The sequence below is a fragment of the Lithobates pipiens genome, unplaced genomic scaffold (genome assembly GCF_037356315.1).
Source record: "Lithobates pipiens isolate NorthernLeopardFrog02 unplaced genomic scaffold, aLitPip1_a1.2 Scaffold_16, whole genome shotgun sequence".
Lineage (NCBI taxonomy): Eukaryota > Metazoa > Chordata > Amphibia > Anura > Ranidae > Lithobates > Lithobates pipiens.
This window is the reverse complement of record NW_027507748.1, coordinates 279,468,647-279,493,888: the sequence shown is the minus strand read 5'-3', so window position 1 is coordinate 279,493,888 and position 25,242 is coordinate 279,468,647.

The window sequence follows — 25,242 nt, the reverse complement described above, 5'->3', positions numbered from 1 at the left end:
CTCGTCTGTCCTGCCTATTTAAAGCCTTCTAAGCTCACTCTTTCCTTTGCCTTTGCGTTGGTCACATCACAAGGAACCATCTCCTGCTGTTTGTTTCAAAACTGGCTTGCTGACATCCCTCCTGGCTTCTTATCCTGCTTGCAGTTGCTTTCCTTGGATCCCTGACTTCTGGCCTGGCTGATTACCCGATCTGGTTAATGAACTTTGGACTGGCTGACTACCCGATCTGGCTACTGGACTCTGGCTATGCTTGACTACGCTTTTTTCTATTTACCTTTTTATTTTTATTAATAAACAAGTGTGATTTCATTGTACTTCTGTCTCAGTCTGTTTCATGGTTTCTGACAACTTGACCCCATATGTCTTGCACAACTATTATCCGAACACCCCAGCAATGTGCTGGAGATGTCAGGGAGACAGAGGTACGCTATTATACATATTCTGGTCCTGTCCGAAGCTATCCCATTTCTGGTCTACAGTCAGAACGACTATACAGAAATTTACAGACTATGTCATTCCAAACGATCCGGCATTTTTTCTTCTCCATGTAAATACTATGTTGATTAAGAAATACAAAAAATTTGTCCTTTCCTCAGAGGGTATTGCCCTTAGAACTTTATAAGGAAACCATTTCTTTTATTTTTTTTTATTTTTTTATATATATGATGTGACCAGGAACCGCCCTGAACCAACCAGGGCTCCCCCTATACCTACCCTACCTTACCTGTGCTTCCCCTTTTCCCACCCAGGTATCCTCTGTCATTTGTAGATACTGATCCCCCTTACCCCCCCCCCCGCCCTCTAAATCCTACCCAGTCAGGGTGGGGGGCAGTCGGGAGGGGGGGAGGGAGCAGACGTGGGGTTGTTCTTCCCGGACCTGAGGCCCCAGACTGTGTATTTACTGTTGAGAAGGGCCATTAGCCCTTCAGTGACAATTTCTGGAGGTTGGGCTGCGGGTACACAGCAACCTAGGAACATATGCATGCCCTTTGTCTGTCACCCTCTTGTATGTGACTGTTGTTTATGAGGATCTCCCCCCCCCCCCCCCCCCGTTATTGAATGTTGATATACATGTTGTTTAAAAAAAGAAAAAGTAAAGTTTTTTTGATTGTCAGGTTACTATAAGTGTGGGAGATTTAGGGTTTGTTTCCTTAAATCAAACTCCTGGAGATGTACCACTACGTTAACCTGTACTGCTACAAGGGCTAATCATACAATTAAGCCATGCATTACTTGTTCCACCACTGGGGTGGTCTACATGTTGCAGTGCCCATGTGGGCTGCAATATGTGGGCCGAACCAAACTCCCACTCTAGGTACTGTTAAATGAGCATATTACAAACATACGTCACAGGTTTTCCGAAAAACATACTGTATCAAAACACTACTTATTGGAACATAATAAGGATCCTGCAAAAACATTGTTTTTTGGTATCGATAAGTTTAAATCTCACTGGGATCTGAGACGCAGAAGTGGCCCTATTCAGTATGACCCTGGGGTTATTATTAATATTGAGCTTTGTAGGTATAAGTGAGCATAAATAAATTAATTAATTCTTATTATCACTATATGGCACATACATAAATTATTTATGCAAATGTATTTTTATTCACTTAATTTGTCACAAAATAGTCTAGCTAAGTGCATACTTTTGAAAAAAGGTTTGTGTGGCGTAATATATTACTTAGGGTAATATATTACCCTAAGCAATAGGTTATTATGTATATATATTATTTAATATTAACAAATTAAGTTTTAATTATTGAAAATATTATTTTCATCAACACAAATTTATTTTCTTAATAATAATTTTTTGATGATTATTTTAATTAATTATTATTATTTAACAATCATTTGTCTATGGGGATATCACTCAAAGGGTGTTCAATAAATGTAATTTAATTTATTTAATTTTATTAGTCACTTTATTAATATTAGATTAACTACATATATTTTTCAATAGCATTTATAATTTTTAGTAATATTTTAATGAATATTAAATTTATTTATACTTATACACTATTGGGTAGTTAATCGAAGGGGGGTGTTTTTATTCACATTTATTCATTTAATTTAATTTTTTTTATTCATTCTTTATTTAATTATTATTTTTATATTTTTTCTTGTATAGGGTAAGTAACATATGTATTAATCTGGATGGTTTTGAAAAACTAGGCATTTAAAGGTTTTGCGAGGATTTATAATGGGGAAAGGAAATACCATATCCGGCCCCCGCTATATATTCCCTGTTTTACAACAAAAGTAGGGAGATATATTGCTGCTAGGTTCTTATTTTAGTAATTGGTTGGGTTAAGTGGGTTAAATATACAACTTTTTAGTGACATTTCTTGTTCCTATTGCTTATTATGTCGATTAGGGATGCAATGCCCACATTCAATATGACGTTGCTAGCCAGATTTATCGTCTCAGAACGAGGTCTGGTTTTATAAAATGGTGGTGCGTCGCTGCGTTGCCCGGTCCCCATTGACATCATCTATGACAAAACGCATCTGGGAAGGCACGCAGTGATGCCACCGCGCTACACGAGGGGAGGACGGGCTCCCGAAATTGCCAGCCAGCTTTGTGTTTGTGATTTTACGTGATTAATGCAAGTGTTTTTGTATGTGGATTACTTTTGTATTTATTAAAATGTGGAAACAGTTGTACACTATGGGCAGTCTTTTTTCTTTTTGAGCTATTACTGGGAAATATCCTGTGGAATATATATATATATAATGGTTTCACTGGGAGGTCTGGCTCCAGTGTGTCATAAGTTCCCGTGGCATATGCTTCAAGCTGCTGATGTGTCAGATGTAAATGCTTCTTACGCTTCGCCATTTGGTAAGAGCAATATTACCTCGGTGGTCGGGCACTTCTTTCACTTCAATCTACATGTGTGGAGTCACTGTGGTGATCTAAGCAAGATTTAATTAACCACTTTGCGCCCGCCCTATAGCCAAAAGATGGCTACAGAGCAGACGCTAACTGCCGGGAAGGCGTCCCTGGTTGTTCTCCTGTTTACTTCCCCAATGTGCACCGCCGCGGGCGCGCATCGGGGAAGTTCTGTGTTGGCCGTGTCCCTCAGACACAGCCAATCACAGATCGTGCTAAATGGCCAATCACAGCGGTCATTTAGCACTCGATCGGCCTGTCCAATGAGCGGTGATCTCATATGTAAACATGAGATCATCTCTCATCGCCGGCTCCTCTCCTCACACAGAGACAGCGTGTGAGGAGAGAGAGCTTCCGTGCTGCAGCTGCAGCGTCAGTGACAGTGAGTACACACACAGACAAACACACACACATGCCCACCTGTCCCCAGTGCCACCTATCAGTGCCATCTGTCCCCAGTGCCATCTGTCCCCAGTGCCACCTATCAGTGCCATCTGTCCCCAGTGCCACCTGTCCGTGCCATGTGTCCCCAGTGCCACCTGTCCGTGCCATGTGTCCCCAGTGCCACCTATCAATGCCACCTGTCCCCAGTGCCATCTAACAGTGTCATCTGTCCACAGTACCACCTGTCCCCAGTGCCACCCGTTCCTAGTGCCACATGTCCCCAGTGCCACATGTCCCCAGTGCCACCTGTCCCTAGTGCCCCCAGTGCCACCTGTCAGTGTCACGTGTCATCAGTGCCACGTATTGGTGCCATCTGTCATCAGTGTCACGTGTCATCAGTACCATGTATTGGTGCCATCTGTCATCAGTGTCAGGTGTCATCAGTGCCACGTATTAGTGCCATCTGTCAGTGCCACGTATTAGTGCCATCTGTCACCAGTGCCACATCAGTGTCACGTGCCATCACTGCCACATATTCCATCTGTCATCAGTGTCAAGTGTCATCAGTGCCACGCATTAGTGCCATCTGTCATCAGTGTCACATCAGTGTCACGTGCCATCTGTGCCACGTATCAGTGCCATCTGCCATCAGTGCCATGTCAGTGTCACGTGTCATTGTGCTGGTGCTCCGGGGCCTTCAAAAGTGTAATCGGTAGTCAACAAGTTAGATGTGTAATTTATGCTCCTAGAACACGTGATGAGGCTCCCTGCATGTTGGATCTCCTTAAGTGTCCAGGCTGTGAAAAAGTCCCACATGTGGTATCGTAATACTCAGGAGGAGTAGCAGAATGTATTTTGGGGAATTATTTGTGGTATACACATGCCATGTGAGAGAAATAACCTATTACAATGACAATTTTGTGGGAAAAAATAAAAAAACAAAAAAAATCTTCATTTTGCAAAGAATTGTGCGAAAAAATTACAACACCAAAAACCTCACTATACCCCTTACTAAATACCTTGAAATGCCTACTTTCCATAAAGGGGTAATTTGGGGGGTATTTGTACTTTCCTGGCTTGTTTGGGTCACAAGAAATGAGATTGTGGCAACATTTATGAAGAAAAATTAATAATTTGCATAATTTTATCACAGAAACAAAGAAATGCATTTTTTTTCAAAATTTTCGGTCTTTTTTTATTTATAGCGCAAAAAATAAAAAACCCAGAGGTGATCAAATACCACCAAAAGAAAGCTCTATTTGTGGGGAAAAAAAAAATTTATTTGGGTACAGTGTTGCATAACTGAGTAATTGTCATTCAAAGTGTGAGAGCACCGAAAGCTGAAAATTGATCTGGGCAGGAGGGGTGTTTAAGTGCCCAGTAGGCAAGTGGTTAATTGGACTTTGCCATTGCCATTTTTTATCTCTTTCTTACCTTTTTAATTTCTGCAAATGAAAGATCTTTATGGAAAAGTCACTACCAGAAATTGTTAATCAATTTATGTGGACTCATTTTTATGATAGAACAGATTAACAAATAATTGTAATTTTTATTTATATTTATTTTTATTGTTATTTTTAATATTTAATTATTTTAGTATCATAGTTGGAGCAGCTCTTCTGTTGTCTTTTCTATTGCTTGTGTGTGTATCCCACCTTGAGCTGCAGCCTATAAATTTATTTAGGTATTATTCATTTATTATTTAGTCTTGTCAAGCACGATTTTTCTTTTTCTATAGCTTTGTTTAGGTCCTTATACATTTTAACATAAAATTCACTATGCCCTGTTAATAGGCACTACTGTGCAGAATTCACAGAGCCTACCTTCTGAGCCACAGATGTGCTGAAAGGAGGAGTTTAAGGAAGTGGTCAGCAAGGTACCATGGGATATGTAGTCACTAGAAATTGAAAGTAAGCAGCAGTAGAGAAGCTGCAAAACATGCATAGAACCCAGGAAGTGTAAGGTAATTTTTCTTGTCAAGTGGCCCAGCAACTCAAGTATGCACATATCAACCCAGATTCCTAGAATGAGAGCTAGCCCTGCCTCTTGATCCTCACTGTTCACCAGTGACTATGATGGGTGGACTCACTGCCTTGTAGTGAAGATTATGAAATGAGAGGGACAAGGACTGACTCTCATGCCCTGTACACACGACCGGTTTTCCCATCGGAATCAACGCTGAAGGTTTTTCTAACAGATTTCCGACAGAATTCTGCTGAAACTGTCTTGCGTACACACGATCACACCAAAGTCTGATCGTCAAGAACACAGTGACGTACAGAACGTACGACGGGACTAGAAAAAGGCAGTTTAATAGCCAGTAGCCAATAGCTTCTGTCTTGTACTTGCTTCAGAGCATACTTCGTTGTTGGTCCGTCGGAACAGCATACAGACGAGTGGTTTTCCCGATAGGAATTGGTTTTGTCGGAAATATGTAGAACATGTTCTATTTCTAGGTCCGTCAGAATTTTCAAAAAAAAAAGTCAGATGAGGCGATCGGAATATACGATGAAAAGCATCCGTCTGGCTTTTTCTGCCGGACATTCCGCTCGTGTGTACGTGGCATCAGACCGAGTATGCTGGTTGCAGAACAGCGCAGGTAAGAATTCTGGCACCCGAGCCACTGCAAATGAAAACTAAACTGATGTGCAGGCTGTAAGGATAAGGAACCAGTTACATAGTTAGTCAGGTTGAAAAAAGACACAAGTCCATCCAGTTCAACCACAAAAAATAAATAAATAAAAACAAAAACAAAACAATAATATCATACAATCCCATATACCCAATTCTATACACACAGTTGATCCAGAGGAATGCGAAAAACACCAGCAGAGCATGATCCAATTTGCTAAAGCAGGGGAAAAAATTCCTTCCTGATCCCCCGAGAGGCAAACGAATTTTCCTTGGATAAACTTTACCTATAAATGTTAGTAAACGGTTATATTATGTACATTTAGGAAATAATCAAGGCCTTTCTTAAAGCAATCTACCGAGCTGGCCAGAACCACCTCTGCAGGGAGCCCATTCCACATTTTCACAGCCCTTACTGCGAAGAAACCTTTCCGTATTTGGAGATTAAATCTCTTTTCCTCTAGATGTAAAGAGTGCCCCCTTGTCCTCTTTGTTGACTGAAAAGTGAATAATTCAACACCAAGTTCACTATAGGGACCCCATATATATATTTGTACATGTTGATCATATCCCTACTTAACCCCTTAAGCCCCGGACCAATTTGCAGCCAAAGGACCAAGCCCCTTTTTGCGATTCGGCTCTGCGTCATTTTAACTGACAATTGCGCGGTCATGCGACGTAGCTCCCAAACAAAATTGGCATCCTTTTTTTCCCACAAATAGAGCTTTCTTTTGGTCGTATTTGATCACCTCTGCATTTAGTTTTTTTTGCGCTATAAACAAAAATAGAGCGATAATTTTGAAAAAAATTCAATATTTTTTACTTTTTGCTATAATAAATATCCCCCAAAAATATAAAAAAAAAATTTTTCCTGAGTTTAGTCCGATACGTATTCTTCTACATATTTTTGGTAAAACAAATCGTAATTAGCAATTATTGATTGGTTTGCGCAAAAGTTATAGCGTTTAAAAGATAGGGGATAATTTTAGAGCATTTTTATTAATATTTTTTTTTTACTAGTAATGGCGGCGATCAGTGATTTTTATTGTGACTGCGACATTATGGCGGAAACATCGGACATTTTTGACGCATTTTTGGGACCATTGTCATTTATATGTGTAAATGACACTGGCAGTGAAGTAGTTAACCACTAGGGGGCGTGGAGGGGTTATGTGTGATGTTATGTGTTTTTTTTTTTTTTTATTGTAGGGGGCGTGGCCTGGCATGTGCCGTCACTGATCGTCTTTCCCTATAACAGGGAACAGATGATCAGTGACAGCCACAGTAGGAAGCACGGGGAGAGGTTTGTTTTCACAGACCTCTCCTCGTTCTTCAGCTCTGTGACCTGATCGTGGGACACCAGCGGCAATTGGGTCCGCTGGGGTCCCACGGTCACGGAGCTCAGGACCGCGGCTGGGCACTTAAAGAGCCACGTGCAGGTACGTGATTGTGCCCAGCTGTGCCATTCTGCCAATGTATATGTGCAGGAGTTAATATATATGCAGTTAATCTCCTCTTATCAAGAGTGAATAAATTCAGTTCCACTAATCTTTTCTCATAGCTGAGCTCCTCTATGCCTCTTATCAGGTTGGTTGCCCTTCTCTGCACTTTCTCCAGTTCCCCAATATCCTTTTTGAGAACTGGTGCCCAAAACTGAACTGCATATTCCAGATGAGGTCTTACTAATGATTTGAACAGGGGCAAAATTATATCTCTCTCTCTGGAGTCCATACCTTTATTAATACTAGAAAGGACTATGCTTGCTTCGGAAACCGCAGCTTGGCATTGCATGTTATTATTGAGCTTATGATCTACCAAAACCCCAAGATTCTTCTCCACTATGGATCCCCCCAGTTGTACTCCCCCTAGCATGTATGATGCATGCATATTCTCAGGCCCCAAGTGCATAACTTTACATTTATCAACATTAAACCTCATCTGCCACATAGTCGCCCAATTAGACAGAGCATTGAGGTCGGCTTGTAAATTGGAGACATCCTGTAAGGACGTTATTCCACTGCATAGCTTGGTGTCATCTGCAAAGACAGAAATGTTACTTTAGATCCCAGACCCAATATCATTTATAAAGATATTAAAAAGTAAGGATATTAAGCCTACTAAGTTTAGCCTGTTAAAGCGGAGTTCCACCCAAAAATGGAAATTCCGCTTTAAGTGCTGGTGTCCCCCTGACACGCCACAATTGGCATGTCATTTTTTTGGGGAGGGCAGCGGGTACCCTGTTTTTAGAGGCACCTAGCTCCCACTTCCTCTCTGGCGCAGCGGCGCAGGAAGGAAGATCACCTCTCTCCTCTCCTTCTCTGCAATCTTCTGGGACATGTCACAGGTCCCAGAAGATTGAACAGGCCATTCTGCGGTCCGCGCATGCACAGTGGAAGCTCGGCTGTGGAGTCACAGCTGGACGCCCACAGTTAGAATGCCGGTGCCGTGGAGAGGAGTGAGGTTTTGTGAGCCTGCATCACTGGACTGTGGGACAGGTGAATGTCTGATTATTAAAAGTCAGCAGCTATACTTTATGTTGCTGCTGATTTTTAAATTGGCGGGGGAGGGAGACTCCGCTTTAAGGCAAGATTTTGTTGATATATTGTTTTTCATCAGGATACTGATAGCTTTCAATACAGGCAGTCCTTTACCAAATTCTATGTCTTACTTTAAAGGATAACCTTTTGCACCCTGTTACATTACATCCATATTCAGGAGTCTCATCTGCCACCACGGCAAACAGACTTGTGGTTCTCAATGGAACATGAGTATAGTCATAAGCGCATTTGGAGTCCATTGACACTTCCTCGAGTTCTTCAACTGAAAGTCTGTACCTTAGTATAGTCAAAGAGCTGTAGAAAGAGTCATCAGGAGCCTGGCATTGCACTCACAATCCACTGATCAAAGCTGCAATGTTTTACAGGCTGATTTGCAAAAAATAAAAAATAAATGCACGTTTTTTTGCAGCAAATATATGTGCATTTATTTAATTTTTTTCCAAACTTGGACCTAACCTTTAAGTCCCCCTTTTTTTAACAGTTGCCAACCGGGCCATAGCCAAATGATGGCTACAGCTCAGTCGGATAACTGTGGGAGGCCATCATATGACCCAAGGATCCGGCACGTCACAGAACATGGTAAAGGGTCAATGACAGCGGCCCTTTACCACGTGATCGCTCCGTTCGAATCATATATGGTTCAGCTCCTCCCCTCTTGTTATGATCATGGGTCAGGCTCGAATACCACTTGCTATAGCAGTTGCAGGACTACCATCCACCAGCAGGATAGGTACACAGGCAGTCACCCTGGCAGATGATGCAGGCTCACTTGAGATGCAGAGTCTAAGTACTAACTGGTGTTCACCAGAGATCCTGATGGTGGAGATGGATTTTTCTGCATGTTAATACCAGGTCCTGGTCTTCAGGATCGCCCCACCAGGAGGTGAGCAAGCCGGTGTCCAGTAGTGGATAAGCAGGTAAGGATCAAACAGAAGCGTGGTCAGTAAACAAGCCAAAAGGTCAGTAACGAGTAGTTTCTGGTTAGGATCAGGCAGAAGCGTAGTCGAGGGACAAGCCAAGGGTTGATAACGAGCAGTAGTAAATATGGACGCAGCAGGGAAGACAGGAGCGAGATACAGGCTGGAGATGGCACAATATTAGGGCAAGGAAGAAGGGCAGAGACATAGCTTATATCAGGAAGTTTGTGGGAGGAGCAAAGCATTCAAGGTTCAGCAAAAATCAAGGCACAAGGCAGGGATGTCCTAAGGATATCTGACAAGGCACTGTCCAGCATCTCAGATAGCTCAGTAAGAAGATTCATTGCCAGACACAGCTGAGGTCCCAGGTTCAAGTGCAGGCCCTGACACTTCTCACACTGATTTGTACAGTGTGCTAAGAGAGGAAGGAGCTAATTTTTGCTATGTGTTAGAAATATCTTATAAATGGACAACTTTGTGTAAAAAAAAATAAAGCATTTTCATTTTCTTTCCACATTTTCCAAAAACCTGTGTACTTTGGTCAATGAATCAAAGTATTAAAGTGGTTGTAAACCCTTACAACACACTTTGACCTACAGGTAAGCTTAGATTAAGGCTTACCTATAGGTCCAAGAAATATCTCCTAAACCTACATGGTTTAGGAGATATTTGCCGAAAGACAGGCACCGCTGTCTACAGCGCACTGAGCGTGGCACCGTCAACGGCGAATATGCCGTGCGTGGCAGCTCCCATGCGCGGGAGTGACGTCATTGCGGCTTCGCCAAATGACAGCGGCGGAGCAGCGAGACCCCCCGAGAAGATGGATGCGCCGGACTACAGGGGACAGCGGTGACATCGCTGGCTCCTGTGTTAGGTAAGTGACACATAATGGGCTACTATGCGATGCATAGTAGTCCATTATGCTTTACCTTTGCAGGGAATGAAAGAGGAAGTAAACCCATCAGGGTTTACTTCCTCTTTAAAGCCAGAAAATTTGCATTTTAGGAGGAGGTCAGCAATGGCAGCCCTATGTTTTTCCCAAGGTAATGTACAGTTACCCCTTGTGTGTGTGTATGCACCTCTGTCACACCAGGAATCTATGAATGCCAATCCCTCTTCACTGAAAGATATGTGTATGCGTTAAAATGGGAAAAATATTTGATACAATACAACTTCAAGTAGAACTATAGGCAACACTTTTTTTCACTTTGGATAGAGCAAGACAGGGTTATAACCCTGGTCAGATTTTATTTCACCCTCTGTGTCCGTTGGGGAGATTTTCCTTCACTTCCTGTCACAGAGCCAAACAGGTAGCGAGAGGAAACCCCTGCAAATTAAGGGAATTCCTTGGGGTCCCCCAGGTCACTAGAACTAGTGTACTCATTGGAAGATTTCCCCACTAATACTTTTCTGGGGACAGCCCACGTTTTGTATTTTCTTTTAATTTCATTTTCAATATAACGCCTCGGGGGTAAATGCACATTAGATCTTTAGTATGTTGGCTACTAATTCCAGAAAGAAAGAAAAAACACGATTTGCTGATTTGCATGGTAAATCTTCAGGCACCAGAGCTGGCATCTTCTCCCTTGTTTCACACTTAAGTTCTTTTTAAACATATGCAATTTGGTGCAATGTCTGTGTTTTGAAAAATGGACTTCACACAGAGTAAAAAAATAAAAATAAAAAAGGTTATCCCTGCAGTTATGTGTTCATTAAAAAAAAAAAAAAGGAAAATCCAGGCAGATATAATAAAATGAATTTTTATTCTATAAATTGTATTTAAAGACAATTTATTTATTTGTTGGTTAGAGTAAGGGGATGGTAACACTGTTGGTTAGGTAGGAGATGGTGAGATTTTTATTTTGCAGTCTGCACCTTGTTGCAAAGATTTCCATTTACTTCCTGCTATTGTGACAACTCAAAAATGTTGGATTCAATCACTTTGTGTACCAAAGACAATGCTCATCAGATCAGTAATGAGGGTGGATCTTCTCAGTGGGGACACAACCAGCAATAAAAATCAGACAGCAGTTCAATCTTTTCCCTACTTTATCAAAAACCTTATTAGGTTATTAAATGTATTTTTAAGTGCATGCAAAGTAAGTACCTAAATCTGATATGTTTTCAACCACTTGTGATAAACTGTACATTAGAGCTTAGACTCAAAGAGAAAGAAACAGCACAACAAGCCAATTATTTGTACTGTGTGCCCACTTACTAAAATTACATAATGATAGAAGGAAAGGAGAAAGCAGAATCACATACAGATGATAAGTTCATCAGTCTGCTGTTTCTGCTTTCACTGTCTAGTCAAGGTCTAAAATGCCTACAGCCACCAGAAATCTATTGGGTACTCGTGATAGATCAATGTGGAAGAGCTTAAAGTGGATGTAAACCCTCTCATATACCCAGTGAAATTAATAGCCTCAGATGATACACAGAGATGAAACAAATCTCCCTAGATAAGATTTACTTTTTTATCAGCAACCTTCTCTTTTCTACATTATTGCAAAAGTGCAAAATTGTGACAAAATCCTTCTGCATCTGTCAATATCCCAAAAGAGGGGGCGCAGAGCTGCAGTTAGTGCTCTCCAAAGTAAAGTTTTACTTGTGTAGCACTAACCCCCCAATGAGCTGCTGGTTATTTTTGGGCTTACGGTTACCTTCCGTTCTCCTTGTTACACGTCTAAGGGATGTCCCGTGATGATAGATGGCCCAGTAACTTGAGACTGACAATAGATCCACTTGAATGGATTTCATTTGCAAAACTCAAACCATTGAACAGTCTTTCAACTTGGGATCAGAGGGTTGGAAATAGGAAGTTCAGGTACTCTTAATGTCAAAGTCCAAAAACGTTAAAGAATTTGCTTACTTTGACTGCATCCAGAGAATAGCCACTCACAGCTGGATGAACACTCAGGTTGGACAGTCCCTCTCTCACAAGGCCTAGCAACCAACAAGGTGCTTACTCAGGAACAAAGTCTTTGTCACAGACGTTGTTGCAGAACACGTAGGGAAACTAAGCTGTAGAACACTTGTAGGATACCTGGATCTTTCAGCCTGCTTGGCGATATCCACAAGACCGGATTCTCTCGGTTACTTTCAGCCCTTCCAGGCTCTTGTTAAGAAAACCAACCCATCCGTGGTGTTCTTCTAAAAAGTCCTCCCCTGGAATGCTTGAAGTACAATGGGTGTCTCCCGAACCAGAGACGGCACCAAACCACCTCAGAATCCTCCTTTAGTTTCCTTGCCTTGGGCTAGCCAGCCCCGAGGCATTAAAGTCGGATTGATCCACACTTCAGGCCATAGCCTTCCTGGGGGCTGGTCAGGAGGACCAGGACTATGAAGTCAGCACATCATACTGGACCGGAACCCCGAACCACATGACATCCACATCTTAAATACCCTCTCCCAGAGGGCACGGCGAGAGGGCCACTCCCACTGACCTGGCTCTGAAAGAGAGTAACTTAAGCACCTGACTAGACCATAGTTCTACACCTGCCACAAGAGGCAGTGTCCCCTGTGGCCAAGCTGAACATCTCACAGTCCAATCAGACTGATGCAGAAGTCCAATTAAGACAATTATACCCAAACCAAACTGCAGTTTAGGTAAGGTTTAACTTTGAAAAACGCATAGCGCGTGCTCTTCAGGAGCCTGCTGCTACACTTGTTTATCTGCGACCTTCTCTTTTCTACATTATTTCAAAAGTGCAAAATTGTGACAAAATCCTTCTGCATCTGTCAGTATCCCAAAAGAGGGGGCGCAGAGCTGCAGGTAGAGCTCTTGTAAACTGTGTGAGAACTCATTAATCACTTTGTGGCTTACTGGGTACTTAAACCCCCTATCTGCCCAGGCCAATTTTCAGCTTTCAGTGCTGTGTGGCAGCAGGCAGGTAAAGTCACCTGGTTGTATCCAGGATGGGAAATATGTGTGCCCTAGATTCAGGCTTTATGCAGACTTGTACAACTAGAGGAGAAGAGTTAATGAGCCCAGCTGAAGTAAGTGGGCTCATTAAGACCTCTACAAAAAACCCCAGCATGCTTAGGGAGATGCTCCATCCTGGAACCAGTTTTGTGTTGTATAGACTGGGGAGTGTGATATCTGTTCTGTGCGGTGAGTTAACGCCTGTGTGGCAAACCTCTACAACAGAGACAGGGACTGGTGCAGCACAAGGCCGCACTCAGTTGTTAGACAGGGAATCTTTGTGTGTATTTAGAGGTCAAGCTGACCAGGATTTATTTTCATGTTTTTCTTTTGTTTTGGCTGTTATATTTTTTACTGCATGTAGCATGAATAAACCGCATCTTTTGTTTTTTTTTACCTACAACGCTGTCTGCTGTGCCTGATTTTGTGTTGTGAACCCATCCAGGGGGTCACACGCTCCCGCTGCCGAGCTAACCCCTCACAGCTGTTACTCTTTGAATGACAATTATGCGGCAACGCTGCAACACTGTACCCAACACTGTACCCAAATGACATTTTTATATATTTTTTTCATACAAAAAAGGCTTTCTTTTGGTGGTATTTAAATCACTGCTGGATTTTTTATTTTTTGCTAAAAAAAAAATGAAATGGCTGAAAATTTGGAAAAAATAAAAAAAAGTTTGTTATAAAATTTTACAAACGGGTAATTTTTCTCCGTCGTTGATGTACACTAATGAGGTTGCACTGATGAGACAGCACTGAGAGGTGGCACTGATGGGCAACACTGATGGGCACTGATAGGTGTCACTGGTGTGCATTGATAGGTGTCACTGGTGGGCACTGATAGGTGGTACTGGCAGGTGGCATTGGTGGGCACTGCTTAGCAGCAGTGGGTGTCCATGTGCAGGACTGATGTCCCTCTGACAGAAGCCGGTAATCAGAAGCTGGTAATATCCCCCTTCACACATGGCACAGAAACAAAGGAACATGCAGAGCTGTATTCTGAATAGACGAGCTGTGTGCTGAGCTCCCTCCCTGTCACAAATTTACCTCATGTGTTGGGAAAACTTCTCAGAAGTGAGTGACTCATGCTGATAACAGAGGAACAAAGCACCAGAGAGAAATTACAATTAGAGCTTTGGAGAGACAAGTAAAGAGAAGAAATGACACTTAGAGCTTTGGAGAGAGAAGTAAACACTACAGATATATGTGCTTTGTTCAGATTTCATGACAGAGGTTTACAACCACTTCAAAACCTTATGCAGTAAGGGTGACCCTACACATATAACGGTCTAAATTTTTAAATTTTCATCACATTGACCAACAGCTATGTAATTCTAGGGCCTGCCCACACTACCTATTCAATTCACATCTAATCAGGTATTTCTACACATTACATAGATAGGCTTTTCTTCCACTTTAAGACTAAACTATTGTGATTCTTAAAAATGTCCCCCTCCACCCTATCTGCTGCAGGGATAAGGAGAAGGCGCTCACAATGGCGGGCCATGGGAGCCTATGTGTGGCATCATGGCTCCCGGCAGGGCCACCTTTAATAGTAATTGGACCCTGGGCAAACATTTTCTTAGGCCCTCCCAAATTCACTTATCAACTCTTTGCAGGCAGTGTGGACTCAAGGGGCAGCTGCTTTGGGCCCCACAACAATGACTGAGCCCAGGGCAGCTGCCCCTTTTGCTCTGTGCTAAAGACGATCCTGGCTCCCGAAATTCAGTCGTTTGTTGAGTGCTCTGTTATACAGAGCTGCAGGATCATGTGACCAGACCAGAGTGGATTGAAAATAAGAAAGAACAGGTTAGTATAGGAAGGAGGAAACTTGTCTTTAGAATAGTTAATTAGGATTTTTGTCCACTTTAATTGGAATAAATCTCTGTGTAAACAAACATCAGTGGATACACAAAGCCTAGGCTATAAGGGAATCACATTTTTTGTTGGTTTTGTTCAACCTTTGCTTTGTTTCTGTTGTTTTTAATAAAAAATAGGAATAAAACATATTTTACACATCCTAAATCTTGTGTTACTATACACCCCATTCATCTCAAGCAGCATAATATTTATTTTGTGCAATGTTATTTAAACATAGTATCATCTTTTTAAGATTGGTAACACTGCTCTGCAATGTAATGTTAACTATATTGTATATAACAAAATAATTTTGTTATGCATGATAGATATGCGTGATACAGAGCACTGACACCAGCACCATGATAGAGGGCACTGAGACCACACCAGCACCGAGATAGAGAGCACTGAGACCACACCAGCACCGAGATAGAGAGCACTGACTCCACAGCAGCACCATGATAGAGAGCACTGACACCAGCACTGAGATAGAGAGCACTGACACCACACCAGCACCGTGATAGAGAGCACTGAGACCACACCAGCACCGAGATAGAGAGCACTGACACCAGCACCAAGATAGAGAGAGAGCACTGACACCAGCACCGAGATAGAGAGCACTGACAGCAGCACTGATACCAGCAACTCGCTGCAGGACCCAGAAATATGACACCGCTCAACCTCTTCAAACAGGAGGGTACAAGCATATAGTACGGTGTGCTTTTTTTTGTACAAGGAAGTGAGCCAAAGGTAGAAAAAAGGTCCAGGTGCTCGATTAAATAAATTGTTTATAGAGTTATGCATATACATGGCCTACTGGTCACATGTGTTGAATTCCTCCGAGATCCATGCCTCATTCATTTTTATAAATGTCAGGTAGTCAACACTGTCGTGAGCTAGGCGAGTGCGCTTATCGGTCACGATCCCCCCTGCTGCAGTGAATGTCCTTTTGGACAGGACACTGGACAAGGGGCAAGCCAACAGTTCCACTGCAAATTGGACAAGCTCTGGCCAGAGGTCAAGCCTGCCCACCCAGTAGTCCAGAGGTTCATCACTCCTCCACATCAGAGCGTCCACATTAGCCGTTAACCCGATGTATTTGGACACCTGTTGGTCTAGGCGTTCCCTGATGCTGGATCTGGATGATACCCGTCGATGGGTCAGCTGAAAGAATGACCTCATATCAGAAGTCACCAATACATCTTCAAACCGCCCTCTTCTTGCAGGCGCTGTTGGATTGGTACCCGCAACTCTTTCTCTGGAAGTGGGAATTCCTCCTCTGCCAGCGCACGCAAAAGCAGAATGCAGCAGTTGTCGAAGCAAGGCCTGGAAGTGCTCCATTCTAACAGCCCTCTGTGATGGTGGTAACATTTCTGCCATTTTGTGTTTGTACCGGGGGATCTAAGTATGTTGCCACCTAGTACTGGTCCTTGACCTTAATGCTTTTTATACAGGGGTCCCTGTTAAAACACTGGAGCATGAAGGCCCCTATTTGCACTAAACTGGAAGTGGTGTGGTGGCCTGGCTCCTGCTCATCATCCAGGATAATGTCGTTGTCCTCGTTCTCCTCTCCCCATCCACGCACAACAACAGGGATCCCAGAAAGGTTTAAAGCATGCTCTTCTTGCTCCTCCTCATCCGCCCCGGCACCATCCTCCTCTGACTCCTCTTCAGACTCCTGTTGTTGACTTGTCTCAGAGTAGCCCCCCCTGGGAATTCATACAGCATTGCGACTTCCTCATCTTCCTGCTCCTCCACAGCTTCATCAATGACAATGCACGCTCCATAAAGAAGGCATAAGGTACGATGTCACTGACGGTGCCATGGCTGTGACTGACCAGTTTGGTGATCTCATCAAATGGCTGCAGAAGTCTGCATGCATCGCGCGTGAGCAGCCACTGGCGCGGTGAAAAAAAATCAAGCTCCCAGAACCTGTTCTGCCGCAGAGTTCGTACAAGTAGTCGTTAACTGCACGTTTCTGCTGGAGCAGCCTATCAAGCATCTAGAAGGTTGAGTTGCATTGCTTCGGGCAATCACAAATAAGATGTCTGACCAGCAGATTGTGTCGCCGCTGAATGTCAGCAAGGCGAGCCATGGCCGTGTAAGATCTTCTGAAATGGGCCGAGATTTTCCTTGCCTGCCGCAAGATGTCCTGGACCCCAAGGTATTTGACAACGAATCGCTGCAAGACCAAGTTTAACCACTTTCAGACCGGACCATTTTGCTGGTCAATGACCAGAGGTCTTTTACAATTTGGCACTGCGCTGCTTTAACTGGTAATTGCGCGGTCATGCAATGTTGTACCCAAACAAAATTTGCGTCCTTTTCTTCCCACAAATAGAGCTTTCTTTTGATGGTATTTGATTGCCTCTGCGATTTTTATTTTTTGCGATATAAACGTAAAAAGACCGCAAATTTTGAAAAAAAATGATATTTTCTACTTTTTGTTATTAGAAAAATCCAATAAACTCAATTTTAGTCATACATTTAGGCCAAAATGTATTCAGCCACATGTCTTTGGTAAAAAAAAAGTCAATAACTGTATATTTATTGGTTTGCGCAAAAGTTGTCACATCTACAAACTAAGGTACGTTTTCTGGAATTTACGCAGCTTTTAGTTTACGACTGCCTATCTCATTTCTTGAGGTGCTAAAATGGCAGGGCAGTACAAAACCCCCCCAAATGACCCCATTTTGGAAAGTAGACCTCCTAAGGAAATTGATAAGTGGCATGTTGAGCCCATTGAATATTTTATTTTTTTGCCTCAAGCGATTGAATAATGACAAAAAAAATTATTATTTTTTTTTTACACAAAGTTGTCACTAAATGATATATTGCTCACACATGCTATGGGCATATGTGAAATGACACCCCAAAATAAATTCTGCTGCTTCTCCTGAGTACTTTTTGGGAGCCTAGCCGCGTACGGGGCCCCGAAAACCAAGCACCGCCTTCAGGCTTTCTAAGGGCGTAAATTTTTGATTTCACTTCTCACTACCTATTACAGTTTTGAAGGCCATAAAATGCCAAGATGGCACAAAACCCCCACAAATGACCCAATTTTAGAAAGTAGACACCCCAAGCTATTTGCTGAGAGGCATGTTGAGTCCATGGAATATTTTATATTTTGCCACAAGTTGCGGGAAAATTACAAACTTTAATTTTTTTATTTTTTTTTCACAAAGTTGTCACTAAATGATATATTGCTCACACATGCCATGGGCATATGTGAAATGACACCCCCAAATAAATTCTGCTGCTTCTCCTGAGTACGGGGATACCACATGTGTGGGATTTTTTGGGAGCCTAGCCGCGTACGGGGCCCCGAAAGCCAAGAACCGCCTTCAGGTTTTCTAAGGGCGTAAATATTTGACTTCACTCCTCACTACCTATTACAGTTTTGAAGGCCATAAAATGCCAAGATGGCACAAAACCCCCACAAATGACCCTATTTTAGAAAGTAGACACCCCAAGCTATTTGCTGAGAGGCATGTTGAGTCCATGGAATATTTTATATTTGGCCACAAGTTGCGGGAAAATTACAAATTTTTTTTTTTATATTTTTTTTTCACAAAGTTGTCACTAAATGATATATTGCTCACGCATGCCATGGGCATATGTGAAATGACACCCCAAAATAAATTCTGCTGCTTCTCCTGAGTACGGGGATACCACATATGTGGGACTTTTTGGGAGCCTAGCCGCGTACGGGGCCCCGAAAACCAAGCACCGCCTTCAGGCTTTCTAAGGGCGTTACAGTTTTGAAGGCCATAAAATGCCAAGATGGCACAACCCCCCCCCCCCAAATGACCCCATTTTGGAAAGTAGACACCCCTAAATTTAGGGGTACACTAGTGAGACTAGGTAATAAATGGCGGGTGCCCTGAAACTATAAAAAAATAACTAACCAACCAGTGTCACCTGTAACAGTTATATGGTGATCACTGGTGAAAGGGTTAACTAGGGGGCAATCAGGGGGCTTTATGCGGTAGTATATGGGGGTCCCTGGCGCTATAAAAAGCTGCGGCGAACCTAAATACCTACCTGCCTAACTAGCGTCACCTGTGACACTAATACAGCGATCAGAAAAACGATCGCTTATTAGGCTGGGTTCACACTGGAGCGATGCGGGAACGCCACGAATCCGCGGCGGGTTCCCGCATCGCATGCCTCCCGGCGGCAGTTCACACTGCCCTATGCGAACTGCTGGGAGTGTCAGTGAAATGTTAATGACACCCCCAGATCAGTTTGCATATCGCAGTGCGATCTGCAAACTCGGATCGCATGGTGTGAACACCCATGCGATCCGATTCTGCTGCGGACCAAAAAAAGGGTCCCGTGCGAGTTTGCGGCGGGTGCGGCGGGTGCGACGCGAATTCAGCCATACTATCTGTATGGCTGAACTCGAATCGCACAGAGATCGGATGTGATTTGCACTGCAGTGCGGTGCGAATCACATCCGTTCTCATAAACCGCTGCAATGTGAACCCAGCCTTAGTGACACTGGCGACGGGGGGTGATCACGGGGTTAAACCTTTATTGGGGGGGTTAGGGGGGTACCTTAGAACTAAAGGGGGCTAACCCTAACTGCCCTAACAGTTATTACAGTCACAAATGACACCCGCCGGGTGATCAGGGGGTTAAACCTTTATTAGGTAATAAATGGCGGGTGCCCTGAAACTATAAAAAAATAACTAACCAACCAGCGTCACCTGTAACAGTTATATGGTGATCACTGGTGAAAGGGTTAACTAGGGGGCAATCAGGGGGCTTTATGCGGTAGTATATGGAGGTCCCTGGCGCTATAAAAAGCTGCGGCGAACCTAAATACCTACCTGCCTAACTAGCGTCACCTGTCACACTAATACAGCGATCAGAAAAACGATCGCTTATTAGGCTGGGTTCACACTGGAGCGATGCGGGAACGCCACGAATATGCGGCGGGTTCCCGCATCGCATGCCTCCCGGCGGCAGTTCACACTGCCCTATGCGAACTGCTGGGAGTGTCAGTGAAATGTTAATGACACCCCCAGATCAGTTCGCATATCGCAGTGCGATCTGCAAACTCGGATCGCATGGTGTGAACACCCATGTGATCCGATTCTGCTGCGGACCAAAAAAAGGGTCCCGTGCGAATTTGCGGCGGGTGCGGCGGGTGCGGCGCGAATTCAGTCTGGCTGAACTCGAATCGCACAGAGATCGGATGTGATTTGCACTGCAGTGCGGTGCGAATCACATCCGTTCTCATAAACCGCTGCAATGTGAACCCAGCCTTAGTGACACTGGCGACGGGGGGTGATCATGGGGTTAAACCTTTATTGGGGGGGTTAGGGGGGTACCCTAGAGCTAAAGGGGGCTAACCCTAACTGCCCTAACAGTTATTACAGTCACAAATGACACCAATGCAAAAAAAAAAAAAATGCTATTGGTGTCACTGTGACTGGGGGGGCAGGGGTGATTTGGGGGGGTGATCGGGGGGTGAAGGGGGGGTGTGAGTGCGCCTGGCATGTTCTACTGTGAAGTGTCGTGTTGGTGCAACTCACCGATCCTCTCTCCTCGGTGCCGGAACGAAAAATACCGACACGGAGGAGAGATTACATCACTTCCTCTCCTGTGTTTACATTACAGGAGAGGAAGTGATGTCACGCCTCACTTCCATTCGTCAGGAGCGATCGAGAGGGGGTGGCCATGAATGAATGGCCGCCCCCTCATCCCGGATCGCTTCTGAACGAAAACTGACCGCCGCTGGCACCGGGGGGGGGGGGGCCCGATCGGGCCCCCCACCCGCGGGAAGGCAGGGACGTACATGTACGCCCATATGCCTGCCCGTGCCATTCTGTCGACGTACATCGTCGTGCGGCGGTCGGCAAGTGGTTAAGACGTGTGCCATGAATGGCACGTGCAAAATTTTGCCCTGTTTCAATGCGCTAAGCAGATTGGCACTGTTATCACACACTACTTTGCCAACTGTCAAATTGAGTGGTGTTAACCACTGAACTGCCTGTGAATGCAAAGCTGAAAGGAGTGCAGGGCCAGTGTGGCTCTTGGCTTCCAGGCACAACAGACACAGCACAGCATGGCAACGTCTCACCTGGCATGTCGAATAGGTTCTGGGGAGCTTGGGCGGTGCAGCGGAAGAGATACTAGCAGCGGAAAAGGAGGAGTCAGCCGAGGAGGAGAGTAAGGAGGATGGAGTAGGAGGAGGAGAAGAAGAGCAGGCCTGCATGCAATCCGTGGCGGTAAAACCAAATCTACACGGGTGCCACGGGTTACATGCTTGACAGCCGTCAGAAGGTTCACCCAGTGGGCAGTAAAAGTTATATACCTTCCCTGCCCGTGTTTGCTAGACCACGTGTCTGTGGTCAGATGTATCTTGGCACCGACACTGTGCCAGAGATACATTCACTTGCTGCTGAACATGGCCATCTAGCTCTTGGATGCCCTTCTGTGAGAAATACTTTCTTCCTGGGACCTTCCATGGCCACAAATTTTCAAAAGGCCTCCGAGTCCACCAGTTTATATGGCAGTAGTTGGCAGGCTATCAGTTCTGACAAGCCAGCCGTCAACCGTTGGGCAAGAGGGTTACGTGAGCTTGGCATGATGGAAGGTTGAGTGGAGGACAATTGTGAGGAGAGAGGAGAAAGAGAAGTAGAAGACAAGGCTGGATGGTGAGAGCCTGGAGTGTGGCTTTGTGGGTTCCATTGCTCACACTGGGCTCGGTTATGGCAGCTCATGTGCCTTCTTAAGGAGGTGGTCCCTAGGTGAGTGTTGGGCGTACCGCGACTTATGCGTTGACTGCAAAGGCTGCAGATGGCAACACTATTGTCAGCAGCGGGCACGTTAAAAAAAGCCCACACTGTGGAGCCATGTGCGGGCATTATGGGAGCGCCCGATGTAACCGTACATGGTTGATGCCTCGCTCCTGATACATTAGCAGTCTGCTTTGTCCCCCCTGTGCAATCTAAGTTCTGCCTGCTTCTCCTCCCTATCTGCTGGTCCATATTTCCCTCTGAACTCCCCTCCTACTCCTCTCTTGTGGGCACCCACGTGACATCATTAGACACGTCATCATCGACTTCACCTTCCCCACCGCTATAATTAGAGATTTCGGAGTAGGCAGCAACACCGGAGACCAACCTCCTCCTTTGGCTGATCTGGGTACTGTCGTCAGACTGCTGAGTGGCGGTTGTTGCTACCTCCTCTTCCTGATCCAATGCCAAGAGTGGCTGCACATTGGCAATGTCTTGTGATGGATCGGAAAATAATTCCTGTGACTCAAGCGGAAGGTATGTGGTGGTGGTGGTGTTGGTGGTAGTGTCTTTGGGGGTGCACACAACAGAGAGTGAAGAAGAGGGTGCAGATCAAGAGGATGAGGAGGGCGCAGAAGAGTAAGGCTGAGTGAGACACTCAACCAAGTCTGGTGCATCCTTTGACGTAATCACACGCACCTTCTGCAATTTGCCACTTTGGCTCAAGTCTGTTGCTCCTGCCCTACCCCTACCACCCCTGCGGAAGGGCCTGCCTCTTCCTCTGCCTGTAATTTTTTAAATGGCCCTGTGACAACAGTCTCTAGAGAAGTACAGCATGTATGTGGAAGAAGGTATATAACACCCCGCTTTAATTGGTCGTTTTGGGGGGCCACTGGTCTGCGTTTGTCACTCTTTGTAGTATCGCTGCCGAACCGCTCAGCAGTCACAATGCCGCACAGTGGAAATGCACTATACTATGCTTTCTATATGTGCAAGTATTTTATACGTTTATTACACCACTATATACTGCACACCAAATAGTACACCTATACCAGTCCTTAAAAGGACCTTTGTGGACCTAATAGTAGCTAGCTAGTAGCTAGTGAATTGTAGACTATCCCGGCTCCAAAAAACCAAACTGTCCCTCCCTACACTGAGAAACGACAGCTGCAGAATCGGTCAGCAGCACTGCATACAGTGCACTATAATATGCTTTCTATATTTGAAAGTATATTATACGTGTACAACCCTATATACTGTACACCTATAAAAGGACCTTTGTGGACCTAGTAGCTAGTGATTTGCAGACTGTCCCTGCTTCTACACTGATAAAAGACAGCTGCAGAATCGGGCAGCAATCAGCAGCACAGCAGTCAGCAGTGCACCATAATATACTTTCTTATATTTGAAAGAAAGTATATTATACGTGTATTACAACCAGGGCCAGATTAATAACATCATGGGCCTGGTGCTGAGGATTTTGGTGGGGCCTTTTATAAACAATAAATAAATAAAAATTCAAACTATTTTTTGTTATAACAAATTAAATTAAAGAGAGAGAGGGAGGATGAGAGAGAAAGGGGATGAAAGAGGTGTAAGGGAGGAAGGATGAGAGAGAAAGGGGGGGTGAGAGAGAGAGACCCGAGGCAGCATCCAGGAGGGACGAGTAGACCCAGCACCTCTTTCAGCTCTTCACTCCCTCAGCCGTCGATCAATTTGAATGGCCAGATTAATCAGGGCATCCAGAGTTTGTGGGACTCCCACACGAGCCACTTCATCTTTCAGTGGGTCTGAGAGCCCCATACGAAACTGGTAACGAAGGGCCGCATCATTCCAGTCCGTATCTGTACTCCAACGGCGGAACTCAGCGACATAGTCCTCTACGGCCCTACGCCCCTGTTGAAGGGTATGCAGGGCGGCATCGGCCGTGGCGGAGAGTTGAGGGTCCTCGTAGAGCTGGGCCATCGTATCAAAGAAGGTGGTCAGGTTGGTTAGGACCTCTGCTTTCTGTTCCAGCAAACGATGAGCCCAAGCTTGAGGATCTCCCAGGAGCAAGGACACCACGAATCCCACCTTGGTGGCCTCAAGTGAGAAGGTGCGAGGCTGTAGGGCAAAGTACAGTTCACAAGAGTTCCCGGAATGCTCTGAATTTACTTCTTTTTCCAGTAAACATCAAATCCCTTTGCTGTACAAGGCTCAAGGACTCTCTATCCACCTGGCCGGTGGCTCAACAATAAAATCTGGACCAGTTACGCAAGAGACTACCCCCCTTTCAGTTTCTGTCTCCAATCTTCATCAGGAACTGCTTCGCTTGGACATTATCCCATCTCCTTTGTTTCCAATCATCCTTGGCATGCCATGGTTGCAGGCCCATAACCCTGCTATAAACTGGGTGACCGGGGAGATCACATTTTTCTCTCCTTATTGCCAGCAGTACTGTCTCCTGAAGAATCCTGGCGAATCATCTGCCTTACTATGTCTGGACTCTGATTCTGAGCTTCGCCAAGCAGTTCCTGAAGTATATCATGACTACCTAGACGTCTTCAGTAAGAAGGGACGGAAACTCTGCCACCCCATCGGGCATATGACTGCCCCATTGAACTCCTTCCCGGGGCTGAAATTCCCTTTGGCAGGATCTTTCCACTGACCGAACTGGAACAGGAGTCTCTGAAAATGTACATAGACGAAAACCTGAGGAAAGGCTTCATTCGACCCTCCACTTCCCCAGCGGGTGCAGGCATCTTCTTTGTGGAAAAGAAAGACCATACCCTCCGGCCCTGCGTTGACTACAGAGAGTTAAATAAGATAACAGTAAAGTATCGATACCCGCTTCCTCTGGTACCAGAATTATTTCAGAGACTGGGAACTGCCTCTACTTTCACTAAGCTGGATCTCAGAGGGGCCTACAATCTGGTTCGTATCAGAAGTGGGGATGAGTGGAAGACAGCTTTTCGTACCCGCTTTGGGCATTTCGAATACCTGGTGATGCCCTTCGGATTGTGCAATGCTCCCACTACCTTCCAGTATTTCATTAATGATGTTTTCCGGGACTATTTAGACTTGTTTGTCATTGTCTACCTAGACGATATCCTCATTTTTTCCCCTTCTCTGGACTCTCATCGCAAACATGTTAAATGTGTCCTGGACCGGCTCCGGCAACACGGGCTGTACGCCATGGCTGAAAAATGTGCTTTTGAACAAGAAAGTATCTAATTTCTGGGCCTAGTTATTTCTGTAGAAGGAATTAGGATGGATCCACAAAAGATTTCTGCAATTCTTGACTGGCCAGCTCCCACTGACAAGAAAGGGGTCCAACGTTTTGTTGG